At 49.4% G+C, this 25,480-nt stretch overlaps 1 protein-coding gene and 1 long non-coding RNA gene across 3 annotated transcripts in view; both read right to left on the bottom strand.

The window, feature by feature from the left end:
• XKR6 (XK related 6) overlaps positions 1-25,480 on the bottom strand; it is a 188,471-nt gene that overhangs the window by 143,534 nt on the left and 19,457 nt on the right. The window lies entirely within an intron of this gene.
• Positions 874-23,958, bottom strand: LOC308192311. Of its 2 annotated transcripts, XR_013948714.1 has the most exons (4): positions 23,256-23,958; positions 22,560-22,838; positions 3,166-3,272; positions 874-898 (listed from the first exon to the last, which is right to left on the bottom strand). It is a non-coding gene; the product is annotated as an uncharacterized lncRNA (long non-coding RNA). The 2 variants fall into 2 exon arrangements; XR_013948715.1 differs by lacking the exon at positions 22,560-22,838.

The following is a 25,480-nucleotide window of genomic DNA, read 5'->3' as shown; positions in this document are numbered from 1 at the left end:
TGGTTACGGGCAGGGTGTCGTCATCCGAATCCCATCACGTCTGACCTCAGTCCGCAAGTCCCAGGACAGTTTTAAAGATATATGTGTATATATATAAATGAAATATACGCGTATAAATTAAAATATATAAAAATAAATGTAAATATCAATGTATGCTTGTTTTTTTTCCTAACCTGTCTCATGCAACCCCAAAACCATGGCTCACGACAGCTCGTGCATCGCCCTGGCAGAGGGCTCAGTGCTGTGGTGAAGAGGACAGAGCTGAGCGCAGGGGGGAATTAAAAGCAGCCAACAGCTCTCTGGCTCAAAGGGGAAGTCCCAGCTACCACCAAGCCAGCAGCAAAGCTCCCACTGTGTCTGAGACCCCACCTGAGGCTTCGCAACCTTCAGCGACGCGAGACCGCGCTGTCCCAGCAGATGCTGCCTCAGCCTGGCACGGGAGAGAGATTTTCCTTCTCCCTTTCATTCACACCTGAGCAGAAACCTTGCTAAAGCTCCGGCAAGGGTGAGGATCCCCTGCACTCTTGCTCCTTCCGTGGAAGTCAGCAGGCTGCTGTGCCAAAAGGAGCTGCATTTGGTCCGTGTGGGCGTCACAGTTCTCATCACACTTCTGGCATCTACTCCCTCTCAACAGCTCCTCGGCCAAAGCTTCCCCCTTCCCATCAGTATTCACCAGCTCCTCGGGGACTTTTTCTGCCCAGGGATGGCTTCGTGCTGTCATGACAGTGCTGTCATGTTTATGTACGTAGGTGTGCCTCAGCTGGGACTGCTACGCCGAGTTACAACGACATCAGCTGAAGACAAGCAAACAAAACCCACGCCACCCCTTCCCAACATTGAATAAAGCACACTGACCCAAGTACTGGAGCATCTCACAACCCATAAAAACCTTTCAGACCTAAAAAAAAAAAAAGAAAGAAAAGAAAAGAATTAAATAAATAATAATGCCCAAGCTATAATTAACCCACCACCAATAAATTAAATCTTAAATGGTGAAATAAAAAATAAAATAATGTTTCGAGCCTACTGAACTTCTCAACAAAAACTTGTTTCTAAGTGCAACAGGAATTTTCCCCTCTTGGTGTACTCCTATTTTCTCAGTTACCAGATGAAAAAAAATCAAAAGAACAGTAGTAATACAGTATTTTCCTGACAAAATTAAATTAGGGGAATTCTTGGCAACCTAACAAAACTTGCAAGGGTTTAGCTTCGTATGGAGATGGGCTGAAGTGGAAATTTCATTTGAGTGGAAAACAACCAAGAAGAAGTGAGTTTGGGACCTGTCAGCAAGGAGCACACCTGTTAGGGGCAGGAAGCCCAGCTGATCTGCACCCAAAACCAACTTGCCTTTGGGGTTTGGTTGGGGGCCTCTTAGGCATCCATACCCCACCGGGTTTGGGATCCCAGCAGCAGACATCTCCTCTGTCTACCAAATACGGGATTTAATCAAGAAGACCCAGAAGGCACAGAGACAGAGGCCACTGACGGAAGTTTTTTGTCCAGTAATTTCAAGATTTTAGCCAAAATAAGGTGTATGCTATGTTGTTGTTTTTTTTTTTTTTTTTGAGGCAGGCAAAGGTCTCCCTCGGCAAAGGCAGGGTGCCACCTGGGGCTTTAACTAAAGCAAATATTGACACACATCCCCCTGTGAGGATAACTGGCCAAAGAGACCCAGAAAAAGGTGTTGCAGGGGAATCTGCACCCCAGCTTCCCAGCTGCATGCCCAAAGCCGTCCTGCTGAGGCTGGGGCAGTTTTGCAGCTCTCAGTGGGATGTCGCAGCTTATGCATGCAGGGAAAGAAAGTTCAAAGGTACCAGGCTGCAAAAAAAAAACAACAAAAAAACAGCAGGGTAAACTAGGCAAAAGTCCTTAAAAAAAAGACATTGTACACATGGCTGCAAATAGATTGGTGTAACTACACCTTACGCTGGGACAGGAATGGGGATATCTGCTTTGGGGCTTCCTTCCACGGAGTAAACGTGCTGTTAGTTGAGCTGGCAAAAGGCTACTGCTCACTAATAAAAGCGGTATTCAAAAGGAATGGTCTACTTTCAAGTGTAAATCAACTCTTACACTCTTCTCTAAAAATATCCTGCTGGATAAAAGTACCGAAAACTGAAGTACGTAAAGGCTAGATCACATCAAATACTGATTACACATAAGCGGATACATTATATCATACAGATATCCTTGCTCTGTTAATTATTCTTTTAAATGGACACATTTAAAGATACACATCCTTATTAAACGGAGAAGGACTTTTTGTTAGATGAGAGCACCTCCCGTTAGCGGGCAGGGAAGGAACAGCTACAGAAGAGAGCAGAACGAGGCCTTTCATGCAAGGAGCAGCGCAAGAGTGAGAAAATACCTGCCACCAGAAGGACAGAAAGAGTTTTCTGGCACGAAAATAATCTTCTCATGTGCATGTATCTGTATGCATTCAGTGTGGCTCTCCTAAATTAATTCTTTTTCACAGGACTTTTTTTTTTTTTAAATACTGAACTGAAAGTTAACTGATGTGATATATCGTTGGCCTCTGGAATCACGAGATTATTCAGCTTGACAAAAGAGCTCTAACGAGTTTCCAGCAATATTACGCTAGCCCGTGTGCCCCCGGAGCTGTCGGAAAGGAGCGCTGAGCCCAGCTGCAACTCGAACGAGACGGCACTGGCTGCACGCGTCTGTCACTTCGAGAGGTGAAGAAAGTTCTTCCAAAAGCTTCGCACGCGCACCCTAAATATATCTCGTGCGAAAATGCACCGAAGAGTTTCTGCAATTTTATTTTTGCTTCGTTAAGTTCCAGCTTCAAGAAGTATTGGGGTGTATTCTCAGACTCAACTCTGAAGTCGGCATCGACCTAAGCACGTGTCTACGGTGTCTACTGCTGTTTTTCCTGCTACATTTGCTAATTATTCACCTACACCACGCATGGCATCGTTCTCAGCCATGCGGGTTTTTGCTGGGTTTAGGCTTGGTTGGGTGACCTACCGCAAGTATTTCTGTTCTTGCTTTCGGGGGATATACAGGACACCCCGTGCTCAGAATGTGCCAAAGCAAACCCCACAGAAAAGTGAACAGGAGCTCTGTAAAGAAGCAGTGGATGTGTCTGAAGGCAAAGAAACGAAAGAGGAACAGCACGACAGGAGCCTTTCTGTTTCTCATTACCATTCTGTTGTCTTTCAGAGGATGATCCTACAGCACCTTCTCTGATGAAATCAGATGATGTCAAAACAGCGCCAATCAGCCTTAACGCTTCACGTCTTTTGCTTAAGCTAAAAATAGAGATACACATGAATGATTATGAGATGGCAGACACAACAAACTGAAAATAATGCTTTGTTTCAGGATTCGGGATTAACAAGTGGTGAGAGAAAAAAAAAACAAAGACGTTATATCTGAAAGAATGTGTATACGTTATAAGAGATACATTGCAATAATAAAGAAATAATAGAAATAATGGTTAAAAACTTGGATTATGTTTCAAACAGATGATGGAAAAACAGAAATACGTTTATAATGGAAATGGAAAAGTCGTGACGATGGATAAAGGCGTTTTCCCACTCACACAGCCGCAGTTAAGATCGTCCCGGTCACAAACAACAGCATCGGGGGGGATTATCAGGGGTTTATTTGTCATCCCGAATTACCTGCTGCACGTGTGCACGGAACTACCAGCTTACACGTTCAAACAAATTGCCTCCAAGAGAAGCCACCGTCATTGTCATTGTCCTCGATTTCACGGGCAGGCCAGCGCCGCGTAACGTCTGCGCGTCAGCACGAAGCCGGCGGTTTGAGGAATCTGCACCGACACGACAAGAACTAATCCTATTATTTCCTTAGCGGCATCTGAATAGGCATTTTCCAAGTCCTGCTTCTTATTGTGAATTTAACCCCTGTGTTAATTCTCTTACTGAGATCTCAAGCTGCTTCTCGAGAATCGGGGATTTAGGGGAATAAAATCCCTTCTATTCAGTTCGGTACTTAAGAAAGACAAACCTTTCGAAATTAAGTGGGGGGATTGCAGGCTGCTTGCCTTAAAAACATTTCTTCTCCTTTCACGGCACTTAGAAATACCTCTAGAGCCAATTTCACTGCATAGAAAGTAAGTTCTTAGCATATTTCAAATAGAAACCTCTGTGAGACTGACAGCAGTTTGGACAGCTGTCTTCGCGCAGGAACCGGGGCTGCCGAAACACACGATGGAAAAGATTTTCAGAATGATTTTAATGACAATGCGAGGAGCGAACAACCAAGTGGCGCTCCATTAGAGTGAGTTATTTCCTACGACGACGCTTCTCCTCCAGTAAACCACAATATTCGAAGGTAACCAAGTGGGAAAAGACTTGGGGAAAGCAGGCTCCTAGCAGGGGCTTCCCTTGGCTGGAGCAATTTTTTGATCGTGCTCGGGGGAGTTTTCCTTTCGGTAATCAAATATTAAAATGGGAAGCGCAACGAAAACAAACATCTTCCTCTACACACACACACACTTTCTGTGCTCTCCTGCGAAGTCACAACAGCAGCTTTGCTGTGGGTACGCAGGAACTTATAGGTAGCGTGTTAAATATTGATTACAGATAAATCCAAATAATTCGGCTTAAATTCTAATACCCACATGCATTTCTTTGTGATTCATCATGAGCGGAATTTTATAAAGTTCCACGCAAGGCTCCGGGTTTAATTTTAATTATGCATTTATGGTATAATTCACCAAATTCGGTGATGTGCAACGCGTCTGCCAGCCATTCAAGATCTATCAAGATTTATCAGCCCGGTTTGTCGCCCAACAAATGGGATTCGGAGCGCTCATAAAGGCGGGTGATGAAAGAGACGCGGAGGGAGGGGAAGAACTGGCAGCACTTTTATTCCCATGTAATAATGCTAATAATATGCAAATCGCTCCCCGTCTTAATGAGTACTTCAGACGACTGCCACCGCGAGCACAGGCTGAAGCAAAAAGTTCAGTGGTTCAGCTGCTGCCTGTTCGCAAGCTCTTTGGCAGCCCCGAGGTCAGGACTGCCCGCACCGCTCAGCGCCCATCCATCCCCACCTGCCTGAAATGATGCTCTCCCACGGCCAAAGCTCTCTGAGGTCTTCAAGATCCTGTTTTTAAGAACCTATAATTATGTCAAAGGCAGCTTAAAAACGTGCGTGATTGTTGCAAGACTCAAGGAGCCACGGGCTGCTCCAGGGCTGTAAGTCTGGTCCCCGGAGCACAGCTCTCGGGGCACGTAGGAGAGGATGTCAGCTTGGGGGTGTTCAAAGAGAGGTTGGACGTGGTGCTTAGGGACATGGTTAGTGGGTGACATTGGTGGTAGGGGGATGGTTGGACCAGATGATCTCGGAGGGCTTTTCCAACCCTAATGACTCTGGGATTCTAATAATTCCTGGTGACTTTTCAAACTTGCTTTTGGAAGTTTCTCCAAGATCTCTGCGTGGGTTAGAGGAGCAAATCTTGCTGTCCTCCGGTGAGCACTGTACTTAACGCCCCCCCAAGCTTCTGCAAGCATCACCCCCTTCCTCACCATCTCCTCCGGGAGAACAGCCCCGTGCTCAGAAGCAGGTGAGAGCAGCTACTGCGACGATCTTGCACGGTGTTCTCCTCCCCAGTTATTTTATCTTCAAACACCTTCCAGGAACTCAGATATTTCAGCCTTCTGCATCTTCTGCGACTTGCTTACAAAGCAAACCCACCCCCGACTGCCGCAGCCCATCCCACGTTCACACTTGAAAACCGCTTTTTTTCGTTCCTGCTTTGACATCCACGCCATCCAAGCTGCGAAGCCCTGTCTGAGCTTATTGGAGACATTAATGCTCACGAGTGTGTTTCTTCTCTTACCTCCACAATTTCCAAGGCAGGTCAGACACCGAAAACCGTGACTGCCCTGCTCCAGCTGGTCGGTGGCCTCTGCACCCACCCGCAGGACAAAGGGTCGGCTCCGACCCTCAAGCACGCTCCACTCCTCCAGACCTGCAGCCTTCCTGCAGCTGAACTGAGAGTGCTACAAAACGTTTTAATCTCAAGATCCCGAAATACCACAAGCAGACGTCGGTGGGCACTTTGTACTCCTTGATTTTCAGCACTTTTGGACTCGTACTTCCCAGTTGTTGTTTCGCAACTAGAGTCAGAAGCACGTGTATCAATTCCTTGAGCACAGAGTGAGTTCTTCTTTCTCAAGTGATCCCTCGAGGAGCTGAAGCCCTAAGAGGAAGAACAAATGCTCCCCCAAATAATAACGCTTACGATTAGCAGCTCTCTCTTCCTGTAGGGCTGCCGAATCAGCAGTCCCACCCTCCACAACTGTCGCCTGCAGAGTTTTCTTTCCCCTTGTTCAAGGAGGGGCAAGACGACTTTTAAGTTTGCTACATGGGTATCCCTTTTGGAAAGCCTGTTATATATCTGTTTTTATAAACAGACTTGCATTTAGGTATATATTTATCTGTATGTCTATCTGCCTACAATTAATTTATCTATATATCTATCCTATTATATAACTATTCACATAAAGTTTAACCCAACGCTGCGACTTTAATTTTAACTGTATTTCAGCAGCTACCTTTTTTCCCCTAATGGGTGCATTCGCCACTCTTCTGCTTGGAGTTAGCCATGCAGTGAAAGAACACGCTGGTGTGTGTAAGCTTTGGTTGTCCCACAAGTTGTTTTAACCTCCTAGGTTGCTTATCTGAGCATATTGTATGTATGCCCCACGTAGGACATAGCGGGAGCAATCTTAAAGATAATTTGTGGTTTAGAGATATAAAGGATATATCTCTTTTTTATATTTGGATTTAGATATCTAAAAGTTATATATTTATATAAAGAGAAAAGAGAGAGCTCCCACTGAAGGTACAGGCTAAAAATCAGTTGGAGCCCACAAAGGACGCCACTAATGCCAAAAGGGGTTGATGGATCCTGCCCCGCTTGCATCCTTGGGGAGACCACAGCATGAACCTCTCCCTTCTTGGGCACAGAAGAAAACCTACAAATGGCAGGAAAAGCTTCCACAATCCCCTCCTGGGGGCCAGAGCAGCCGACCGTGAGGCACAAGCCCCCGGGAAGGCAGGCTTCATTAGGTCTGGCACTCACCACGCTGCTTGTGAGACATCTGAGCTGGAAGACAACAGAACAGGTCTTTAACAACGCCTCTCCTCAGAAATCCTAAACCCCACTGATACCACGTCTTCACCACGAAATTGCTGGTCCTTCAAATATTTGGCTAATTTTGACCTCAACATGCTGCACGCATGTGCTGCTTTTGCTGGAAGGTGGGATTTCTTCAACATCTGCTCGAGCTCTCCACTCAATGAAAGCAAAATAACTCAAAAATAAATTAATTCCTCAGCTTTCACTCAAAAGACGCCTTTATTCATCAGAAGACACTGTCTTGTTCCCAGATATTTACTGAAAAATATCCAAGTTGCTGCAGGAAGAACTCCTGAGCCAGGAGAGACACAGATTGCATTGCACCCACTGAAAACACGTCATTTCCAAAAGAAAGAGTGAAAATTTGACCGTCCTCCTAACCCAGACAGCTACCAGCCTACGGGTCAGCAGACTCACTCAGCAGATACCTTCTGAGCCTGAACTAAGTCCAATTACACCTCGCCATTCCTCCTCCTTGCGGCTGATGGGTGGCCCGAAGGTGAAGGAGAGGTGGCAGCTTCTGCTGGAGGTCTTGCAGCCCTTCACTGCTTGCAGCACCCTAACAAGAGAGAGGAAGGAAGACCAACACATGAGACCCAGAGGAGCACGTCCAAGCTAGCAGGCAGGGGAACATCGCTTAATACAGCAGGCTTGTGGGCAGCACCGGGGTGGAAATCTTTATCCCGGCCCTTTACAATCACCGCTTGAAACACTCTTGTTGACACAAGAGAACATGGCTCAATTTCAAGCACCGTTGAGGTTGAGTAATTTCAAACATCTTTTAATGTTTGTAGATAGTCCAGGGGGAAGTTGGCCGAACGGATCTCCAAGGCAGCCAGGCGAAAATCCATACGAAACCCTCCAAATCGTTACAGGGGCAGGCAGGTGGGAGGAACGGAGACCGAAGAGGGGAAAGGTGAAGGATTATACTTCCACATAAGTTGCTTAAAGCATTTCTTTACGTCCAGGGCCCCCATTACGAGGTTACAGTATGCCTCGGGGAACAGTAACAGACCAATTCCATCCATTCCCGGATTGCTGCTTGAAAAGCTAGATTTTAAGCTTAATCCATACTCTGCTTTCTTCTCACGCCATGAGCAGTCACGTTAGAGGGAGGTTATTCTCCTGGTTTCTTCAGGGTAGCACAAAATGTTGCATGAGACATCGGATAAGACGTTAATGCAGGTGGACTTAACCAGAGTATCACAAGCCCGGGCACTGCTGCTCTTAATGAAAGGCTGGGAAAGGTTGCTGACAAATCTGGGTTAGAAACAAAGCGTGTCAGGGAAAGCGGGCAGAGCGATTCATCTCCAGAACATCCCCTCAACTGGTGAGGTCAAGAGAGAGCCCTTTGAAACTCCTGATTAAATTTACAAAGGATAAAATTAGCTGCTCGGTGCTATTGTTAATGTTACAGCATCTTCCGGAGGGTGATTCAGCAGCGGGTCTTAAACGTTTGTGGAAAGATGCAGGGAAACCAGCGGAAAACATGGGGATGTGAGGGACCTCCAATGTCCCAGCATCTTCAGAGAATTACAGAATAATTGAGGCTGGAAGGGACCTCTGAAGGTCAACTGGTCCAACCCCACTACCTGTTGGGTCTTCTAAACCCAAGCCATGCCTCAAGTCTGGTTTTCTGGTTACACAAAAGCAACCTGTGAGGAACACAAAAGCAACCTGAGAGGCACATAGAAACCTTTTGGATATCGCTGGTCGCTGCACAAACCATCTTTCTCCAGTTGACAGGCACTGCCTTGCTGCCGAGACCAAAGCAGCACCCCAGCGAGGAACGTGAGGATAACAAAGAGTGGCAACAGAAGAGCATTTGGGTTTGGATTGTTTGTGAGGATATTGTGAGGATTCAGAGTAAGGACACCTGTTCCTTGCAGTGAAACGCAACGGGAATCCCCTGCATGCCACCAACTCCTCGCTCCCACAGCGGCTGGTGACCCAAAAGGAGCAACACACGCCTCTTGCAGCAGGGCAACGAGCTGGCGGGTCTGAGATATACAGGGCCAAAAACTATCTGGATCCTACAAACATCTCTCATTTCTTGCTTTCCTTGTAACTCGGAGCGTGAGCTGTGTTACCCACTGCTCCCGTGGCCGGCTGCTCTGGCTGGAGTGGGCAGAGGAGTTAAATTCCTGAAGCTTTCTGCTAGTGCTCAGCAGTGGTAATGCTCTGAGAAATTAAAACAAAGGTTAAATGACAATGAGCCAATGCTTGCACTGCTTCTGTATGGAGATGGCTTTACTTTTACAGCGGGAAAACAAAAAGCAGCAGGACTGCCCGGTTTGCTCCGAAGCCAGTGGTGGTGATGACTGCGCGGCGTCAGCCCGAGCCCTGCGATGCTGCTCTGCAGATCTCCTGCCTCGGACATCTCTCGCTCATCAGCCCCTTGGAGCGCCTCTGGCAGCATCACTTCTATGGTTTTAAAGAAACCCAAAGTTAAATCCTTCCTACCTGGCTGCAGCAGCATAATCACCACGCTGTCATCTGGGGGTGACTGTACAGATCCACGGTGCCGCCCCAAATGGGACTGGGACGACGACCCTATGTTGAAACAACTCTCGGCACCCTACAGGAATAAGTTTTACGGGCATTCATTGGGAGAAGAATGACAAAGGGTGGGCATGAAAGCAAAGACAAAGGGTGGGCATGAAAGACAAAACCTAATGGCACAGACTTGGTTTCTCCAGCTCCTGTCAATTCCCCTTTTGATTTGGATGCTTACTGTAAGCAGACTCATTACTGCCCATCTAACTTTGTCCCTCCAGCCCAGACACCACATTTGTACACAAAAGACCGCGACTTTTGGGTTTTCCTACCAAAAACGAGGAGTGTTCCCACTGATCTCCACTCTTCTAGAGCAGAAGTGACCCTTTGGTGCTTGTAGTGAAGAGATGCTACCAGGCAGAACTCCCCCACGGAGATAACTGCTATAACAGCCAGGACAGCACCCTCCAAGCACCCAAAATCACCTCCTGTATTTCTGCTTACACCTTTCCTTGAAGAAAAGCAATTTGTCTTTAAACAGAGATGGCAGAATTCACCTCCCTTGACCCCACAGAGGACCAAAGATGCCAGCAAAACACTTCAGCATGTGCTCAAGCTGCCCTCCTTGTTGGCATGCTTGAAATCAAGATATGCATGATGGTTTTGTTGAGGCCATGCCAGCAGCAGGCAGGGCCACAAAAAACTGAAGTCCCGTCCTTTAGAGGCAGCATGGTGTAGATGGGTACATGTGATGATGACTTAACTCCCTTGCTCCAAAAGCAGAATTTCAGGAGAGCTTCATTTCACCAAGTGAAGTTGCAGAGCAGGTCTGAAGGTGGAAAAGCAGTTTTTAAATGATTTTTTAGGACGGACGTTGCCCTTACAAGTTGAGGCAGCGCTGGGTCCTTCAGCAGCTCTCGTTCCCTGAATGTAAAGCAGCCTAAACCGAATTTCACTAATTCCTTCAAAGGCTCCCTTACACTCATCTCCGCAGATTAGGCGGTAAATACGCTTTAAGAAAGCACTCTGCAACCCCAACACGGACGGCTATGCAAGGAATAAGGCTCAGCTGGCTGACCTCTGATTACTTTCAGCATTTCACCACTGTCCATTTGCAACCACCTGTCTGCAAGAGAAAATTATGAAGTTATTCAATGCCTTAAATGAACTTGTAATGGGAATGTATCCAACTGTCCTAAAAATGCTCAACAAGGGCCACGAGGTCAAGGTCTGCGGCATTTCAGCACCACCTCTGCACTCAACTGCCCCTGCCTAAACTGAGAAATCAGCACACTCTCCATCAGGATCCGTCCCACGGCGTGCAAGTCTGACACTTGCACAGGATTAGCCCAGAAGAGATGAACCCAAATCTTGAATTAAGAGATGAACCTGAATCTTTAAATGTTAATCAGCTCCCACACGGTGCCTTGAAGAAGAAACCTTTCAAATACCTCTGCATTTTGGAGTGACAATGTTTACAACGCCTGGGAGCTGTGAATAAAACTGGAATCACTCAATGGCAGCTTTCCCTAAATAGAGCAGCCTGCGAAAGAAGTGAAATCAGACACACGCCGAATATTAGTGAATTATTTGCAAGCTAGCTCCTCCAGAGGTGCTGGTGTCATCCTCCAGACCCTTAGTGCTGTCCTTCTTCCTCGGCACCTCTGTAACCACCAGCAGAGTTGGTACCATGCAGGCTGCAGGAAAACTGGCATCATTCATCGGGAAATTTAAAGGTTATCAAAAAAAATATTAGGGTACCCCAAACTGCTCCCTTTCACCCTTCTGGGTCATCCTTAAGGCCTTCCACAGAGTGCAAAATCACACGGTAGGGCTCTTTAGGACGAAATCTTTCACATTGTGCAGTCAAACAGCACCCGGAGAGATTCACAGCCTAGCCGGAGACAGTTTCAGTTACAAAAGGGAAAAAATGCACAAATACGTCCTAAAAAAAAAAAGGGGGAAGGGGGAGCAGGACCCTTCAAACGGATGAGGTTTTGTTAGAATCAGAAATCACAGACCGCTTCGGGAAGCAAAAGATGTGCAGGAAGTTGTTTGTTTAGCAGTCCCTGCCCGGGGCAGGAGCAAAGGGAGCATCAGTGAGCAAAGGCATCCCTGGGAAGCGTGGAAGCGAGGCAGTGCCGTGACAGTTCGGTGCTTTCCAGGAGAGGCGAGCTGCAGGGACTCTTCACACACCCATTACCGCGAGGAACATCGTCTTGCCCGTGGAAATGAATCTTGGCTCAGGAGCGAGACAGCGCCGTTAGGAGTGGAGGAAGCGCCGACATCCAATTACACCGCCTTAATGAGGCTAAGAATAGATGAATATTTTATCGGTTTTCACCCTGAATATTTGGAGGGTTTTTCATTGCGGGAGAAAGGAAGGATGCAAAATTCACGGCACACGCACGGCATGACACCCAGATGCTTCAAAAAGAGCTGGAGACCTGCTCTAGCCCTGTGATGTAGCTGGACCACGGACACAACCAACCACCTGAAGTCATCCTTCAACTTGTGGCCACCAGCAGCACATCAGCCAGAGTTTTGAGACACTTTCTGCAGGGCTGGGGAGAGAAGGGGATAAGACAGAGTTGTAGCCAACTCCTGGGTTCGCGTGATGAAATTCTCTGCTCGTGATCTGCCCTCCTGCCAAGAAGTCACTGGATAAGGGAGCACCCACCTCCTCCTGCAGGAGGCTGTAGCAGCAACAGCTCCACGCGCTCCTGGGTGATGCGTCCACCTGCAGCCCTCCCTGCAGGGCAGAAGGCAAACCCTCAGCTAAGGTCGGTCCGTGGAGACCGATGTAGAGGTGCAGACTGCCTTGCCTGATCTCCCTGGGCAAGGTTTTCTCCCTCCATCTTGAATTAAACCTAAAGAGGCGGCTGCATTTAAGCTGTGATACATGAAAGCGTCTGCAGAGCATTTTAAGATCCTTCAGGAAAAAAAGCGAAATCTCTCTTCTACAAAATTCAGTGTATGGTAATGTATTCGCAGTAGGTTTTGACTGTCCAATTCCACAGGAAAAAAAGAAAAACACGAGAAAATGGGTGCTTGCTGAAACATTATGAGGCCAAGGCACGGAAAGGGACCGTTCCCTGAGGTTCTGCACAGGGTGCAGAGGGACACCCCAACACAACACAAGCACGGAGCCTGCCCAGGGTACGGTGAGGAGCGAGCTCCACGCCAGAGCACGTTGGGTTTGACCTGCTTCTTCCTCACTGTGTCCTCTTCTCCAAAGCTGTACGTGCGGTGCTGCTCACATCCATCAGCTGCTTTCGCCTGAGATGACCCCGCGAGGACAGGACGAGGGACCACAAAGCACTCGCGCTCGTTTGCCATAAAGGCACGCCATTAATTGCTGCTGCTGGACTGGAAAATATTTCTGCTCGCTGCTTGGAGCAACTTCAAGCACGTACCTGCCCTCCGCCGTTCGTGCTCCTCCGAGCACATGCAACACGGGGGAACTGCTGACTCCAAGCAGCACCGCACGCTTCGCAGACGTAGGAAGCTTTAGGTTTTATGCGCTTAATTAGGGGACTGTTTGAAGCACCTTCACCTAAGCAATCAGAGCTCACACGCTGCCTGCTTTAACACCTAGATTGGGCAAGAAAAAACAACAAAAAACGCTGCTGCAGCACAGTCCCTGTCCCTGGGGGTGTTCAAGGAAAGGTTGGACGTGGTGCTTAGGGACGTGGTTCAGTGGGTGACATCGGTGTTAGGGGGATGGTTGGACCAGGTGATCTCGGAGGGCTTTTCCAACCTTAATAATTCTGCGATTCTATGACCTACAGCCCTCCCTCAGTTTCTCCCAAGTCCCTCACAAAACCTCTGCCACTTGTTTCTCCCCCAGGACCTTTGGTTTCTCAGCGGCCATCCAAGCACAGCACTTCTGGACCCCAGCCCCTGTTCCAACCCCACCATTTCGTGGCGGTGCTACCCGTACCACCCGCATCATCCCAGCCTGAGAGCTGAACGGCTGCCGCGGCGAGCTCCGAGTGCCTCGGCAGGAGCACTTTAGCAGCCAAGTATTATTCTCTCGCAGTGAAGCACCCTTTTCTCCTGCCTGGAGCAACGGCAAACCTTCCGTCTCTGTGGTTTCTAACAATATCTTCCTCCCGCTGCGGAGTTACAAAAGGCCCGACCTGAAAATCAGCTCTTAAAACAACTGTCAGCAGTTTTTAAAGCCTGTTAAGTACTGGGCTGGAAGGAGAAGGGGAACCAACGCGCCTCGGAGGCAAACTCGTGTTCAGCTTCACTTAGCCGGAGAAACGAAAGGAAAAATAAATACGGGCGCACGCTGGTAAACCTGAGCGCCGGCACGTCCCAGGAGAGAGGCTCCCGGAGCTCTGAAACACCAACTCCTGCTCCCAGCCCAGCCCTAAACCCCTGGAAATCCTACAGACACAGCCTCACCCGCACAAACCCCGAGAGGCGTCACAGGAGCCGGATGCAACGGCTGAAAGCCTCGGAAGACGGCTGAGATCCGTGCACGTGCCGGCCGCAGCGCGTCCAGGGCTTATTGAACCGTAACACACGCCGTGGCAGAGATCCAGCGACGGTTCGGTGACCTTCATCTCCTCATTGCCCGAGTGTACATTTCACAGACCTACGTATTATAGACCTCCAGGTAATGAAAGCGCATTTACCATCCGATAAACCACCATCCCCAGCTAGGCTCAGATGAACCGTTCAAGAACTCTGCTGTTACCGCTTTTTTTTTTTTTCCAAATGTTAGATTAAACCAAGAAATCATCGTCTATTCCTTTCTCTCGAGCACAGTGTGTGTGGGCATTTGATAAATAAAGAATTTAGAGTTCAAAACCCCAAATTCCTAACAAAACCGAGGCACCTGCTTAAGAAATGCGGCTGGGTTACAACTTTTTAGCAGCTGGTTACTTTTTGATGATGCCCTCAAGCAAAATAAGTTTGCGAAACAGCCATAATATAGGAATTCTCTCTCTATTATCTATTATCTCTCTATTATCTCAGTGCCACCAAGGTTTTGGCTCTTGGTAAATGCAGGGTAATGTTTTGATGCCTTAGGGTTTTACAAAGGGAAAACCGCTGCATGTTAAGAGCCCCAAAGCGAAGGCAACAAATCCTAAGGTCTTAAAAAGGAGTTGGATTTGACTCCAGCATTACCGAGCTGAACGAGGTGTCTCGTCAGAGAGGAGTAATTCTGCCTGTGAGAAACAAGCAGCAGCACTTGGGCGATGAGGACAGCGAGAGATTTGTGGCTAGAAGGAAAACTCCAGCTCCGTCTGAGCGCCGTGACTCCGGAGCCATCAGCAACGTCTCCGCACCGCTCCCCGGGGAGCAGCTCGGTGTCACCATCCCAGGCCTCTCCGCAGGGATGCAAACCCGTTCCAGGCTAAGAAAAGGCAACCCGTGGTATTCCTTACAGCCCCCTGAAGACGAAGCTTTTATTAAAGAGAGCTTTTCAGGAAAGTGGCGAAAACAAACCGTCCTTCACCAACACCTCGCACCGAACCCATCTTCCCGTAACCAATTCCTGGAGCCGGTGCCCCGAGGTCGCTCTTCCCTAATCGCCGCCGTTTCTTGTTTGCAAACTACGAGGGGTAATGCCTCCTCGCCTGCCAGCAAAGATTCATCAAGCTTTCTGTGTCGGAAGGTCCCTCATCCAAGCGCTCAGCCGCGCATTTCCCGAGCAGGAACCCCTCCTCTGGCTGAGCTGTCCCGCTGGTAGCAGCGCACAACGCCAGGATGCCGTAACGCGCAGCACACAACGGCCTAAATAATTAACAACAAGGCTGTAATGATCAAAAGAGAAGAACAAAGCGGCCGAGACGCAACGAGCCTTGCCTTTCTTATCCTCCGTTCACTTATTTGCAACAGGTCTCCCAGGCACGGCCGCGAATTAGCGTAATGAAGAGATGCTCCAGGGCTTGCTGAAAGGCTGCCGCTTCCAGCTGCACGCCCTTCCTCACAGCTAAAAGAAATCCCAAGGAAACGGAGGGTCTGGCTCTCAGTTACCATTTCCAGCCCGGCTGGCAGCGGAAACGCGAGGACAAATCACACCCACGCCTCCTGGAAGGGCGGTGTGAAGGAGCTGCGACGGGAACGACGGTCCAGATGAAAGTTTCAAGTTAAGAACTGAAGGGAACGCCGAGCCCAGCTGCTCGGATGTTTCTGCATCCAGTGGGATCGCTCGCCTCCCCCTGAGCAGCACACGGGACCTGCAGCACGAAGTGAAAGCGCCAGGCGTGGAAGTGTCCGATAAATGAACCGTCCAAAACCTCCTTTCGCTGTGTCTGCCCCTGCAGTGACACACAACCCTCCCTCCCAGCCCGCTCGCCGCTGGGGCGCTCTCTGGTTCACCCACACAGCTGCCAAGCGCTGCAGCAGAGCCCCTCTGTGTGAAATCGGGTGAAATCAGGTGAAATCAGCTAAATGGGCCAAGTCAGGTGAAATAACCAGGCCTCTCAGCACTCGAAGAGCTTCGCTCCTTCCTGCTGTGCATTTATCCGTCGCAGGTCGCACCGCTTGGCTGCAGGCACGTCAGTTCCTCGGTTTCACAAAGCACTGAGGATGGGGAGGAAACACTCAGAAGCTTGTGTGGAGCAGGTCCCGCCAGACGATTTGTCCCTTGTTGTCCCCAAAAACCCCCAGAAGAGGTGGCCTCGCAGTGACGGGCTGATGGGGATGCGGGGAGCGGGCAGGAGGAGAGCCCGGGCACAAACCCGTGCCCTGATGTGGTCCCAGAGGTGCTGCCCACAGCTCCCGGCCGGCCTCGGCTGCAGCACTAACGGTATTTTTTCCTCCTGCTTTCCTTTTTCAAGCATATACGGCTACAAATGGTTAAAGAAAGAAGATGCAGCTCCGCAGCTCAAACACAACGTGCCCTGACAGCAGCAGGGCAAGCCCAAGTCACCCTGCGAGTTGTTAACCCTGGGACTTCTCCCTTCTGTCTGGGTCAGGACATCCCACCTCCTCCTCCTCCAGAAAAAGACACTCCGCTTTCTAACCCAGTCCCACGGGCTGGAAACCCTTACTCTCCTTTTCCCCTGAAAATGTTAAGGGATTCCGCTGAGCCTCCAGAATTTATCGTCTGAGAGTGTTACAGCAGACAGAGCAGAAAGCTGTCAAAAAAAAACCCCACATCTTAGAATTGGATTGGGGAGGGGGGAGGCGTCAAAATATTTTGGTAGAGAAAGCTTTTGGAAGCTCCTCTTCGAAATTACGCTGAGTGTTGGAAGCGGGTGGCACTCGGCACTTCAGCCAAAGCCCAATTCAATTCTACTCCGACTCGAAATAAGAAAGCAAGACACGAATCCCCGAGCCCTTCAGCACAACACGCTCCAAAACGCTTTCCGCTCCCTCCCCACCCGTGCCGTGGAGGCTTGGCCTGCGTTCTCCCAGCCTGTGCGCAAGCAGATGGCAGTCACCTAGCTGGGATTCGATGCAATCTGCTGCTGCTGGGGGAGAAAACTTGACTGAATCTCCTACGAATGTAAAACCTGGGAAGTTCAGCCCACTTCTTAGTTTGGTTCCGTGTTTTCTAACAGTTTTGCCAACAGAAGCAGCTATGCGCCGGGAGAACACATGCTTCTTGTTCTCAGGTTCAGCTCGGCAGTGAGAAAACTTCCCGATGATTTTGGAGACGGGTACTTGTCTGCTTGTTGAGCTCTTAGTCTAGCTTTGAATTCAGCGCACACACGACTTATGACAACACGATACAGACTACTACAGCTTATCCAGCTCCTTTTTTTATCACGGCATCTAAGATCAGATCTCCCAAGCGAGTTTTTACCCATTATTTGTCCGCTCATCCTGACCTTAACGTCCCAGCTCAGAGTACGGCAGGAGAAAACGTTGGAAGCTAACAACGAGGTAAATGGCATCCGCTGCTCTCCCCTCACCCACAAGTCTGATTGTTTTAACCCAGAGGGCAATAATGTTGCTCAGGCAGGATTTACCCTTGGTACATACGTGCCGACTGGTCCCCATCACCTCCTTTTCCTGCGCTGCCCAGAAATGTGTCGCAGGAGGACTCGCTCCATGATTTCCCCTGGGACCGAAGCGGCGCTGGCCAGCCTGTAGCTCCTGGGATCATCCTCGTGGCCTTTTAGGAAGACAGGTGCAATATTCGCCCTTCTTCCAGCTCTGAGGAATTCTCCTGACCTCCAGGACTTGCTAAACCTCCCGGCCCCTTCAGCCAGGGCCACCCTGTAAAAGCAGCAGCTCATCTTGCTGCCCTTCACTCCCCTTGCAAGCACTAGGTGAGCTCTGGCTTTCTTAACACCACCTCTACATGCCTGGACGACACTTCTGCCCTCCTTTGTGGCCAGACTCTGCTTCCACCTCTCATTTACTGCTTTTTTTTGTATACCGAAGGCACCCTGAACCACACCGCCCTGCCGCGCCTCTAGCAGAGGTCACAACACCATGCCTCCAAGTGAAAAACCCCTCCGACCCAACTCGAATCCCGAGGATCTGACAGCTCCCAGAGAGAGGAAAAACTGGCAGGAGCTGCTGGTGAGAGCAGCCTGGAAATAACCCTGGCTTGGCACAAATGCCAGTGGTCACAAAGCTTCAAAGATCTTCTTCAAAAGAGGGCGATACTATCTGACTGGCTATCTCCACGCAGGAATGGCTTCTGGAGGCTGCTGCTGTGTGATACAATCGGGGTATTTTAGTTCCTGGAGATAAGATGACACTTTTCCTCCTACCCACAGCCATAAACTTGAGAAGCACGACAGACTTCCTACAAGCCTACAAACGTTTGTTCATTGTTTTAGCAGCCTGAATGTGCATTAACTGCATTTAAAAAAAAAACAGACTGTAACCTGAAGTTCCATTGCTGCGTTCGCTGGTGTTTTATACACATTTAATGAAGCTTTCAATGAGCACATTCAGAGGCATGCAGCTGCCTTGCTTTGGTTTTCTCTCCTGGGGAGAAACGTACATCTGAATTTCACCTTGCTGATCCCAAAAGTAAAAGCAGAAACCGGACAACTCGTAAAAGAACTGGGTTGAGCTGGGAACTTGGTAGATGTTTCGGTAATCCGTACAAGACAAGAGACTAGAAAGCTCTACTAGTCGCGCCTTTTCTTCATAAAACCATTTATTTATGGTCCTGCAGCACTATTCCCTGGCCCCATCCCAAACAAATTATATTTTTCAATACTTTGGCTTACAACCTCCTCCTGTTATTGATATCCTCGCCGTTCCTTCACTTAATGAGATGGGGGACAAAGCGCTCTGGGAAGACTTTGGTCATAAACCATCAATACCCACATTCAGAATTTTAACAGAACTAAAGAGGGAAAAATAGAATTTAGAGAACCTGCATTTCTTCCTCTGGGAGAACTCTCTAAATACCAAATATCTCTAATCCTAACACCAATTTGGGTCTTCTCACACCTCTCCAACAAGAGACACTGTACTTTCGCTGCAGGCAACGTTCTTAAATGGAAACAAATCACACCAGTGGCCCACCTTGGGTGGTGTCCTGCCTTCACAAGGGACCAAAACTCTTCATGTGATGGGAAAGGGACCATAAACCCCTGCCTTCTGCTCTTCTCTGCCATGAAGTTCAAGGTTGTTCAAGGAAATGTTGGACATGGTGCTTAGGGACATGGTTTAGTGGGTGACATTGGTGGTAGGGGGATGGTTGGACCAGGTGATCTTGGAGGGCTTTGCCAACCTTAATGGTTCTGTGATTCTGTGAAGTCTGTGGAAACAATCAGTAGCAGCTGCCTGCATTCTGGCTGAGAAACTCGAGGAATTTATTATCGACTGGCTCCTGTGCTAGAAACCAGGCACAAAGCCTTTTTAACCCATTTAGATCTACCAAATCCTGTAAAAATTCCACCTCTGCAATTGCTTAATAATACCCCTCAGCGAGCAGGGCAGTATTATCCTCCCTCAAACAATGCGAGGCTTTGCAGTTTCTCCCTGTTCTCAGAAAACCTTCTGTGGCTGAACTTCACCTGCATCTGCCGCTGCTGACACAGCAGCACCGCTGTCCTGCGGCCTCGCCGACTGCGACGTGTCCTAGACGATGAACTTTGGGGGCAGGATCCATGCCAGCAGCTAGTGCAGACGGGCAGCGCCAACATTTAGCTGGGGAAGGGTGCTACCAGGTGATGCTGCGCCCGTGCCAAACCTTGCTCTGCCAAAACTGCTCTGGAGACCGTCTGCGAGGTTAACAGCAGTGGAAGAGCTGCCCCAGGGGCTGTTTTCTGCGTTGGAGACCACCTAGCTGCTTTCCTCAGTTCACACAGCTCACGTCACCACTTCAGGGACCGTCCCTAAACGCAGCGCTGATGCCAGCCCTCAGGCTCCATCCAAGTGCTCTGGTTGAGTCCCTGGCAAACCAAAATCGGATTAAACCCAACGCAAGGCAGACACTGCACACGCTGTGGGCTTGCGAGCTCTTGACCCAGCAGGGCAGCTCTTAGACAACGTCAAGATCAAGGGCCGAGCTGCAGTGCCCTGGAGCCGAGAGGGAGCCTACCCTCTGCCTCGTGACACTGCAGCTTCACAGAACACACCTGTCCACAAGCACTCGTGCTCACTTCAGAGGTCAGACACTTGCACATGATTTCTTTTCATTATATGAGATCTTATCCTCCTTTTTATAAACCATCTGATCTCACGTTATGCTGTGGCTGTAACACTGACTGGACATACTCACACATAGCCAGGCAGAAACGTTAAACAGGGAGTGCTCAGGAACCAGAGAGCGACGTGCAGGTAACTCTGAGGGACGCAGAGGGATGTTTAGGAGCGTTAGAGCAACCTGCTCAGAACAGAAGACACGCACACACAACCTCCTTCCACGAACTGTGTGGAAAATCAAAAAATTAACTACAGCAAAGGGGCGATGAAGAAGGGACTGGTTTTGAAAAGCGACCGATGATCCAAGGGCATAAAACCCGGAGGAAGAAGCCAACGCTCAACATCTCTAACATCTCCTTTGACGAAGCCTTCTGTTTTCAGCCTCTGCTGTGCTGCCACTACTTTTCACCCGGCAGCGAGGGAAGTTTCGCTTGGATCGGGTGCCAGACCCTGGAAGAACCAGCGCTTCCCTGTGGCAGTGAAGGAGAACCAGCGCTTCCCCAATGGCAAAAGTCAGCAGCAATGCAACCTGCATGCAAGAAGATGGAGTAAATTTAATTGGATTAACGACCTTGTTGTCCCGGACCCAGAAGCCTTAGGCTTGCCATTAGGTTTTTCAGGAAGAATATTGGGGAAGAAACTCCTCCTACACAAACGTTCGGCCCAAAGGGGCAGCAGGCTGCTCGGGCACGGGGCTTTCCTCCTGGGTGCAGACCACATTTTGAAGCCTTTTAAAGCAAAGTGGAGATCTCCAGGCTCGCCCTATTTTCAGCACGGCGATCCCAAGCACACAAAAATCTACAGCTGTAATTATTACAACTTTTGGAGGCAGACATTTTGTTGTAACTTGGACGGAAATTACATATCAGAGCGCGGCAGGTGGGATGTTGTTGGACCCCTGACTAGATGGCCTGAATAGTAATAAGTCTGCGTGTCTGTAGCAAAAAGGGGAAAACCACAGACATCTGATAAGTATGCCATCCACTGCCTCAGAACGCAGTTTTGACCAGATCTTAATGCTGTGTAAATTACATTTACTTCAGCAATCAAATCTCCCTCTCATTACCTTACTGCTACCAGACTTCTGAAATAATTGACGTGATCACTTGTAACGGCTTGGAAAGTTTTGATTCCAGAGCAGCCAATCTTGCCCTCTTTTTCGGTAGTACTCAGACTCATCTGTTTATAGAGCTGGTTTTAGAATCCATTTAAATTCTTATTTTTAGAGGAAAATGAATTAAAAATAGTTCAGAACTCCCAGTGATATATAAATGGAATGAAAGACGCAAGAAGGGTTTCTAGAAGGAAAACGATGGGCTTTTTCACCCTGTATTGGGTTTATGTGGCAAGGGTTTGCTAGTGGGGGGCTGCAGGGGTGGCTTCTGTGTGCAAAACCCAAAACTGCCTCACGTCAGAGCAGAGCCAGCTCCACCTGCTCCAAAGGGACCTGCTGGCAGATGAGAGCCACGAGCGATGTTGGTTGTGCTTCTGTGACAGCATCTTTAAGAATAAAAAACTCTGTGCAACTGCAGCTGGGAGAGAGGGGGGAGAAGCATTCCCGCAGACCCAGCTGATCCTGAGGGATGGACCCCGTGGTACGGAGCCGTGTGGGAGCAGTTCTTGGAGAGCTGCTGCCCGTGGGCAGCCCCCGCAGGCTCAGTTCGGGAAGGACGGCATCCCCTGGGAGGGACCCCACGTGGAGCAGGGGCAGAGAGGGACCGTGAAGGAGCTTTTTTTCCACATTTTCCCCCGCTGTTCTACTCTGAAACCACCACGCACCCGACAGGGTCAGGCTCTCCGGTTATTTCTGTCTGCAGCGGAGCGTGTCCCCAGCACGCGTGACAGAGAGCTCCCTGTGTCCCCCTGGATGCTCTCACTCCCACCCTGCTGGAAAATCCGCTCAAAAGCAGGCTGGCTGGAGAGACAGCAAAAAATTAAACCCCCCCAAAAACTAAAGCTCATACGTCTGGTATTCCCTCTTAACACCTCTTCAGCATTTGCTGCTCATTGAGCCTTTCATTTCCATCTCAAATAACCTCCCACTGAGTTAAACCAACACAATCGAAGAAAATCTCAGTAACCAGGCCAACACACAGAGCTTGCATCTCGCTACAAAGCGCATCGGGATCTATCACTACTATCTGCCGGGCTCTGTGATGCCTTCATGCTACACGGCTGAGCTGGGAACGGTGTCAGCTGCAGGAGGAAAAGCGGAGCCCCAGCCCCAGGTGACAGCATCACTCCTGCCAAACCCATCCCATTAAAAGAGAGGCGTTTCTGCAGGACGAGCACCAGGTCCATGAGCAAAAGGGTGTGGTGAAGCTCCTGGTGAACTCACCCATTGCATTGCCTCCGACACAACACACGGCAGCTTTTCCTCCACGGGGACTGCAACCGGTTTTTCTTTCTCCTCCGCTTTCATGGGCTCTGCAACAACTCGGCACCTTCAAAACCTACACTGAAAAATCTGGTTGGAATTGGTCAAAATCCCAGGTTACTCCAGGGACTGCCTCTCTGTCTCCTCACATGTGCTCATCATCGCAGTAAGCATCAACTAGTCTCAGAAGACCAAAGATCACGTTTTATAATGTGCTCGTTCGTGATGCAGATGCATTTCCTTTGAAGAAACAACAGGGCATCAAGAAAAGAAGCCAAAGATCGCTACGCAGAATGCTAATCAGGCTTTCTCGTAAGTTTTTAGGAGGTAGCATAAATACAGACACTGTTTCTTCAAATATTAGTCATCCTGTTTTGCAGACATCTGAGGGAAACTCCACAAAGCTGGCAAGGACTGGCCATGCTTCTGGTACTGGAAGAAAAACCTCCGTGTGCTACAGGCTTTCCGCAGCACGGTGACACCGCACCGGAGTGCTGTGATTACTTCCAGCTGCTGCTCACCTTACGCTTCTTGACCACAAACCCCTTTTTCTGCACCAAACTGAGTGTCCCCGGGACCTGAGAGCAGAGCACTGAGGGTCCCACCCCTGCTGGCCGCCACACCTCTCGTGTACCCCTCGGCTTCCTAAAAGCTCACCCAGTCGAGGAGGACACCTGTACCACGAAAGCAGATTCTTCTTTCCTCTCCCGCAGTCTTCTTGGGGGCAAAAGTCAGACATGCACGTTCCTGCTGAAAACCCCTCTGCTTTGCACCCTAAGCAGAAAACGCAGAAGGTGAAGAGAGCTGGTTGTGCCTGAGGAGCAGGCACACCCTGCTGGGGAAGGGACGTGGTACCAGGCTGAGTTCCTCTCCACAGGGACCTTCAGTGATGCAGCACTTCCCAAGAACAACCAAAGTTCAGGTGGCACGTGCAGAGACTCCCCAAACAACCCTATGTCATCCAGTGGCACGCAGTAGCAGACTATTTTCTCCTGGCTTATCAAAACCACATCCAAGACCGGATAAAATTCCCAAAACGCGACTGCAGGTTTGCTGCTTTCCTCCCATCCCGCAAATCCACTGCAGAAGATTTTAAGCGGAAAAAAAAAAAATATTAATTCCAGGCTAACCCAGCTCCAACGAGACACGCTATTTCAGCTCCCGTTCCACTGAGAGAAGGATTTCGGGTTCTGGCTGCAAGATACGCGACGTCTGCGGGCTCCGGACCCTGCCAAGGCAACACATGGATATCACGGGGACCCTAACGAAAGCTGACAGCAGACACTTTCCTTATACTCTCTGCCAGGTCTCCCGCGTGCCAGAATATTCAGATGCCTCTACCCCCCCCTTCCCCAGCAAAACGCCCCCCAGCTCTGCCTTACCCTAACCGGTGGGCGAAGTCAATTTGGAGAACGCCGACCGACAGCGAGCCCGGGTCACACCAGCTGGCGCAGGTGCTTATTATTTTCGGCGTTTAGCCCCTCTGAAGTCCTATCTAGTGGCTGCTGAACAAAACCCGCAGAGCTCTGGCATCGCGGGCTGCGTTCCTGCTTTCTCAGAAAGCCAGCAGTTAATGGCATTCAGGCCGAATCTCGAATCACGGAAACGTCTTTATTAGGCATGTCAGAAAACGGAGCGAAGCGCTGCGTTGAACAATTGGCCGCAGCAACGCCGCTCGGTTCTGCAAAGCGAGTCTGTATCACATCCGATGTGTTACATAAAATATATGTCAGCGTGTTCCTGGCAGTCACGATACAGCACTTTCCGAAAACCTTAACGTACCGCAAATAAACTATTTGCCAGGCGCTTGGAATCGTGGTCACTGTTCAGCTTGACACACTCGGCTGCACGCTCACGTGCCTCGATGGCTTTAGAAGAGGGCTGAACAAGCCCACCCTTTTAGATCATAAAAGTGCTGGGTCTTAGGTCTTCGTGTCTCTATTTCAGGTATAAGAGAAACGTTTCATTTTTATTTAGCTCTCTCTGTGGCTTACTGCACACAGGTACGTACCTCTTGAAAAAACAGGAGATGAAAGCAAGGAGGACCGGCGGAACGAGAGGCACAAGCGGCAGAGTATTTCATGAGGCTGGAAAATTGCTGTGATTAGTCAAGGTAAGGAAGAAATGGGAAAGACGAAGAAAGACGGATGGTTCGTGTGAGGACAGGAGAGGAAACACCAAAGCGAGGGGATGGAGAAAGCAAAGAAAAGAACAGAGGAGTGACTTTTACACGAGATACGGAGCTGCCTGGGGTCACAGAAGAGTACCAGGAACCAGGAACGTGCCCTTGGAGTTCAATGAGCACGTGATGTGGAAATCTGTTCGGTCGGAGCCCTTGCTGCTGTCGGCGAGGAGGCTTTGCATCCATGTAGGCACGTGGATTATGGTCTATGTATCCATTAGCACGACAGCCCGGCACCACGCGTCCGCCAAAATCAGAAGCTGCTTTCAGCACTTAAAGGAGTGGGGAAAACCTCGAACCGAACCCCCAACGGAGGTGGCTTCCTGCCCCTTCACACCACCCGACCCTAAGGGGATGAATTCCAGTTAACACCAGTGCTCCTGCAGCCTCCAAAGGGGCCAGGATTGAACCCCAAAAGAGTCCAGCTCCTCCCGAAGCCCGTGGAAGTGCTGAGCTCTGACAAAGCCTCCTCCCTCAGACACACATCCCCTTTCCACCTCGCTCGTCTCACGTCCCAGAGCTTCCGCTGCCCATCAGCCCAATGCCCCCCTGGAAAAATCCCTCTGGCACTGAAAAAAAAAAAAAAACCAACAAAAACTGACAGCACAAGAACAGAAAACCAACTTCAGCTAAAAAGGAATACGGGGACACACGGCAACGATTCGGTACCGGATCAGATTGAAGCCGAGCTACGCAGAAA

Source organism: Anser brachyrhynchus, assembly GCF_964034855.1.
Source record: "Anser brachyrhynchus genome assembly, chromosome: 3".
In the NCBI taxonomy this organism is placed as follows: Eukaryota; Metazoa; Chordata; class Aves; order Anseriformes; family Anatidae; genus Anser; species Anser brachyrhynchus.
The sequence above is the reverse complement of the archived record's forward strand: the minus strand, read 5'-3'. Positions and strand labels throughout refer to the sequence as shown.